General features: G+C 31.7%; 1 protein-coding gene across 4 annotated transcripts in view; it reads right to left on the bottom strand.

Annotated features, from left to right (window-relative positions):
- Nucleotides 1-5,630, bottom strand: part of LOC100820010 (alpha,alpha-trehalose-phosphate synthase [UDP-forming] 1) — a 22,601-nt gene extending 16,971 nt beyond the window's left edge. For 2 of the 4 annotated variants that reach the window (XM_006592886.4, XM_006592884.4), the window contains exon 1: nucleotides 5,367-5,629. The gene's annotated coding sequence lies outside the window, so the exon portion shown is untranslated. Of the gene's footprint in view, nucleotides 1-5,366 lie in introns of all 4 variants that reach the window. The other 2 variants (XM_041007650.1, XM_006592887.4) reach the window with 2 other exon arrangements.
- Nucleotides 5,631-6,557: the final 927 nt, after the last annotated feature.

Raw genomic sequence — 6,557 nt, 5'->3', positions numbered from 1 at the left:
ACCACGATAATATCATGTAACCAAAAAACACAAAGACATATTGCATGTGACTAAATGGACGAAAAGGTCCACTGGTCCAGGGAAAAACGACAAAAGTAGAATAATTAACAGAAAGATTTGCAGCGTTTCTATTTTTTTTTTCTCTCCTTGATGAAGGCAATGAGAGTTCGCATTATTATATTGCCCTAGCCAGATACGTGAAATCCAACTTTTAAAAGGAATAGCCACCCGTAAAAGCTATACATGGTGACCAGGGAATTCCAATAAACCATAGATTTGTCATAGATATATGCAGGCAGGGTAGGCACCACAAATTTTATGGCCGCTTACAAAAAAGACATGTAGACAGCATGGCCGAAGATCTCATCACGTACCCAGTGAAATCATTATCTTGACAATCTAATATGGGGCTAATGGGCAACACATACTAGGTTACTAGTAATTCCTGCGACGACAAGTTTGATGGTCGGATATAAGTGCGTTTGGATGCACCTCTCATTGAATGATGATCAACCAAACAATTAAAGTAACCTTGCTATAAAAATTCTCTAAAGTGGAAAAACAAATTAATTTGAGATTCTCAAGTGTTAAAATCTGTCAATTCTTTTAAATCTCTACTTTATAATAAAAATATATTATACTACTAAAATTTATTAAAGGGTTAGAATTTCATCCAATGACAATTTCAGAGAGGATGTTTTCCTCTCATCCATCTTATTTTTATTATCTTTTTTGTCACATTATTTATTATATCTATCATCTCATCTCTCTTTATTTTTTCTTCCTATTTACTCTCTTTCCCATGAACTTCGATTCACCTCAAAATAGGGTGAACCTTTATTAGACTTTTCCAAAGTGATATACAGGCTTCGAATCAGAATGTGTAAAACACAATGTTGAATAGACCTCTAACCCGCCTACACATAAATTAAAATCAGTATATATCCTTGTATAAATACCCTCTAGCAACTGTAGCATTCTCACTTTCAAACAAAATAACAAAAGCATAACTACTAATATGTTTATATGTATCCCAATTATAGAAAGGATGTGTGATGACCCAAACAATAGGGTATATCTTTCTAGTAAAAATGAAAAACCCTTTTTTTTTGCTAGGAACCGTAAAAGAACTTTAACAAGCTGAACACAAGTACACTTTTGTCGTGGAAACTGGAAAGGACATTTCAGGATGGAAAAACCGTTTTAATTCCGTAAATATATTCTGGATAATAACCCAACTAAGCTAAGGTACAGCTGTTTTTCAAGAGAATTTCAGGAACTAAGCTTCCCTCGGTCAATGAATGAGAAAGAATGAGCTGACGAAAGAGTTATGCGACTGCATCCTCGGGAAAAGTTTACTTGACTTCCTTAAGAACATGCTGACAATAATTAATCGAAGCATCTGAGTTTAAATGACAGTTTTTAGCGCAACTGTGGAACGCAGAAAGTTGCAAGTATGATGACCAAGAAAGGGAAAGTTCTTCCTTTCCTATTTTTTGAAAAGAAAAAGAAAAATATTCATGGTTAGCAGACAACTCACAATAGAGGTACACTAAAAAAAAGACACTATCTCAATAGAAGAAGAGAGAGGAAGAAAATGTCAATGGGTTGTTTATATCATTCAAGGTATCCCAAAGTCAAAACTCTAGTTAAAAAATTCCTTTATCTTATAACCTCACTGAGTCATGAATTGTGATAAATGTCTGTCATATTTTGCGTGGATTGAAATGGAAAGAAGAGAGAAATAAAACTAAAAGAGAGAAGTTAGAAGTGATAAGTAATGCAATGGAAAAAAGTAAGAGAAATAAAAAAAAAAATGTGTAGAGATGAGATGAAGAAAATAGATCCTTTCCGATACAGGAGAGTTCAAATGAGCGAGAGATGCATGCAGATGAGTGAAATGATTAATTTTTTTTTAACAGACTTCACTCTTTTATGTATCTATCTTACTGGAATTGTTTAATACCGGGGAGGATAAATACCTCAAGATGAAAGAGTAAGTGGATGTTTGTTTATTTATATTTTTTCAACTTTATTTATATAAGATGTGCAGTAAATAAGGAAGCTAACTAAGGATAACAAGATACTAATAACCCAACAAATAACACATTTAACTCATTACAAGAACATATCACTTATTATATTATCATGTCTTTCAATAATTTTCTTTAGCATTCAATGCTCAAATGATTCACATGAATACAATGATAATAAAAGAGAAATTGGCATTCTCTTTTAAAAAATTATTTATTTATTAATTTTACTATTAATACTACTAGCTAGTGCTATCATTATACATAAAAATATCACACTTTAACTCTGTCCCAGTTTTAATAAGACGCAGATAATGAATGTTAAAATATATACTTTTCTCATTTATTATTTAAAATAAAGTAATAAAAATCATATAAATCATCCTTTTTATGTCTTTTGTGAGAAAGGTATTTATAGAATAAAACTTTGTAAACTCAAATGCAGAAATGAAATTATTACTAATAAGTTTAAGTTTTATCTCTTAAAATTCATAAATTTTATCCCTTAAAATTCATAAATTTTCTATTTGATTCCTTAATGCTTTTCATTTTTTATAAAATGTTTTACCAAAAGATTTCTGTATTAAACTCTTAAAATACTAAATAATAAACAAAAATATAATTAGTAATTAAAAAAACAAAAAAAAAACTAAGCGTGACCTTTTGATGAGAAAAAATATGAAAAATCATTTTAAATATTAATAAATAAATAAATAGATAATATTGGGAGAATCATACCCGGTATGAAATATGTAAAATATATTTGAAAAATAGTTTTAAATACGTGTATGTAAAAACATACGTCTGGTGCACAATTGTACATAAAGATTATTCATATGATAAAATTATACAATTTAATTTTTTTTCTTTATGGTTTTCTATCAAATGGCACATTTTATTTCACGTTTTTCTTTTACTTTTATTTCTCTTATTTATATTAAAAAAAACTTAAGTTCGTATTTTGTCCTATTTTCTCAATTTTACAAAGTTCGTCTCTTTCTTTCTTTTTTTTCCCTCAAATTTAATCCTTTCACTATTTAATATTTAATTTTTTTGTCATTGGTTAAATTTACATTCAATATTCAATAGAAATACTAATGTGACAGTGGAGAGAATATCACGTTAGTATTTCATTAAATATTAGTTAACAGGAGAAGAAAATAATGAGAAAAAAATAAATTGGAGGACAAAAATGAAAAAAGTGAGGAGAACAAAAATACTATTAGCCTAAAAAAAGTTGTATGAAAATACTCTTGATTGTTACACCCAGCTCATGTCCTTTTCATGAGTCTACAGGCTATAGTGCTATCCCTCACCCTGTAGCTCCTGAACCAAGAGATAATTCATACTAGTACATTAATTCATCAGTTATACTTTTTTCTTCTGACCCAGTGGCAGTCAACTTGCTCGTGTCTCTGCTCTCAGCACAGATCTAAAAGATCCATAGATAATTGACTCAAGATTTTTATTCTCTCCAGCAGTATGGTTCACCATCATGTCCTATCAAAGCGAATAAGAATTCAAAACGGAACAGCCTTTTTGGTACCGTTGGCAAAGAAAGGTCAACAGAGCATAATAACGAAAACTTAGCCCGGTGGAAGGCAAAATAAAACGGAACAGTTCATCTCTACGTACCATCTCCCCTATAGTAATTTAACCTGAAGCGGATTGAACTAAAATCCAGAGGCCTTGCAGAATTAATCCATATCTAAGTGTGACCATTTACACTGGCATGACTGATCTCATCCTAACCGTAATCATCTAAGTTGAATCATTATTCTTATATTACTAGACTTTAGCCTCAAATGACTAGGATGAAGCTGAATTACTGTATTAAAACCATTAAGCTACTAACCAGGGTTTTAAAAGGGGCCGCAGCTGTAATTTTGACCGTAATGTCAAGGGTTTTTCACGCAACCACAACAATTGTTACTGTATCAAGAGCATTTGTTTGCAATTTTTCGTAAATATCTTAGAGAGGAAACTGCTATCACAACTTAAAATCTTACTACTGCTAAGTGCATGTTTAAATTCAAGTTTGCAAGCTTAAATTTGAGTTAAACTTAAATTTGCAAAAGTATTCTAAATCTTAGTTCTTCAAAGCATAATTTTCAGACAAAAAATTATTCTCAAACATATATTTGAAGATAATTAAACATTCACTGGAAACTGATTTTAGTTTTTTTAAACATACTTTTGAAACATTTCTACGGAAATCCAAACAAACAATAGACTGGCAGATTATGCATGGTCACATATGATTTGACCAGGCAGGGAATTGAACCTCGAGAGAAACTACTTCTAACTAATGTATATATCTTAAATAGAAAACGGAAGAAACCTACTAGAACTTTTTCAGGGTCCATCATTCCTGGCATCCACAAACTCCACCACATGGGTGCCCTGAGTGAGTCACATGTGCTGCTCGATCTACAGAAGAAATTACAAGAGCCATCATCTTTTTTAACTTAATATCCTCAGCATCATAATAATACGGTGTTTGCTTTCTTTTTTTCTCTTTCCAAGTTCCCATTCCATCCTCCACAGGACAGCCAAAACACGCTTTGGAAACAAGCTTCACAGAGTAAACTGAGAAAAGGTAGCAAAGGGCATTTTGAGGATTAAGTGGCCGAATTTTCCCGGATACGAACGCTCTGAGGCCAAAGAAGCAAACTCACAAACACCCTAGGGGACCACGAACCCGCTACATGACGTCATTTTTTGGTACTCCTTCCAATATCTACCAAAATATCTACCTGGAGAAGCTCGTGTTGACACAATTTCGACGAAATTTCACAATTAACTGAGTTCTGGATTTTTCATCCTTCACTTCGCAGAAGCTTAAATAACGCGTCAACGATGTTTCTAATCGCAGAATTCACGTTTCCATTCGAATATATTGCGTTTCTGGAACTGATACTGACGCAGGGGAGAAGTTAAATTCACGGAATTAAAAAGGAAACCTAGAATTTTCTAGCTCAGAGCATGAAAATTGCGTTTCAATGAACCGAGAAAATCAAACTGAATAACGCATGCAAAAAAAAAAAAAAAAAACAGAGATACAGCAAACAAACGAGGTCGTTTTCGTTTTCGATTTTCCTCAAATTTTCACAGCAACCGAACAGAAACTTCTATAGCCCGTTCATAATTCATTCAAGTCAAACAGAAAACCAAAACAAAATCATCACAAAAAAACTAGAGCCATAAAATTAAGAAACGAAACAATGTCTAGCTCTTGGACGGATCTTACTCTCCGATTCAAAGACCGAGCAATAATATTACACAAACAGAGATATATATACTGCGAGAGAGGGAGTGTGCGAGAAATCTGACCTGAATGACGCGAAGTTCTAGAAAGTACGAATGCTTGTGCGTTGGAGTGAGGACGGGAGAGGTTCAGCAATTTGCGGGTAGAGAGAGAAAGATGAGAGGTTTGTGTTTTGAGGTTTCTTCTAAAAGAGGAAGAGAGAAACGGAAGGACTTATATAGAAAAGGAGAGAGAGAGTGCACATTTAGTAGCAGACATTTATGCATCGTCACGAACGCATTCCTTTTGACGGGGGCAGAGATGGGTTGGGGGGAGTAGAGTAACCCCTGCTTTGTTCCTGCCCAATCACTTGGAGGGAATTTGTTCTGCTTTTTTTTGTTTTTTAAAAGTTTAAATTTCCTTTTTCTTAATCATAACAATAATAATATTATTATTACAAGGGGCAAATGAGTCGCTTCGTGTCTCACTTTTTACAAAGTAATGGAGTTTCTTATGATAGTTGAACAGTTAAATATATTGTTTACATTTGAGAGTGATTTTTTTTTTTTTGCTTTGTTTTGAATAGGTAGTAATGAAAAAAACAATTGAGGGTAAATTGAAAATAATAAATGTGTATATTAAATGGGTAATTGTCATTATAATAGTTATAAATTATTTAACATAAATCTATGGTTGTGATTTGTGGTTTAAAATAAAATGGTTGATAGAAAGACAAGAGAAAAGTATAAATATAATAAGTAATATAATCTTCTTGTCATGTATATTTTTAATGCATTGACTTCTTAAACTTTTGTGTCTCAATTTTCAAAATATGTAAAAATGAACTTATAGATGATGTGGATTGAAATTTGGTTGATGTGTGTATTTAAACACGTGGATAATGTGATGCGATAAATTGAAAAAATGACCTAACAAATGATATATAGATTGAAATTTATTTCTGTGACATCTTCTATTCTAATATACATATTTATATAATAAAATATATGAAAATACGAAATTACATAAAATGAAATTTTATTTTCTAAGCATAAAAGAGTTTACGCAGATAAAAGATTCACATTCCTTTCATTGTTATCAACTAAAATCAATCAAAAACATTTTCGACTCAAAACAAGTTCGTTCAAGTTTACAAAAGAACTCAAGTTAAACACCAAAATAAAATAAAGTAAAGTAACATGTTCGGAATATCATGTAATTAAAATAGAAACACATGTCCTAATGTCACATCCTATGAGAGCATTGTGCCTTAATGT

The sequence above is a fragment of the Glycine max genome, chromosome 12 (assembly GCF_000004515.6).
Source record: "Glycine max cultivar Williams 82 chromosome 12, Glycine_max_v4.0, whole genome shotgun sequence".
NCBI classification, from domain to species: domain Eukaryota; kingdom Viridiplantae; phylum Streptophyta; class Magnoliopsida; order Fabales; family Fabaceae; genus Glycine; species Glycine max.
The sequence above is the reverse complement of the archived record's forward strand: the minus strand, read 5'-3'. Positions and strand labels throughout refer to the sequence as shown.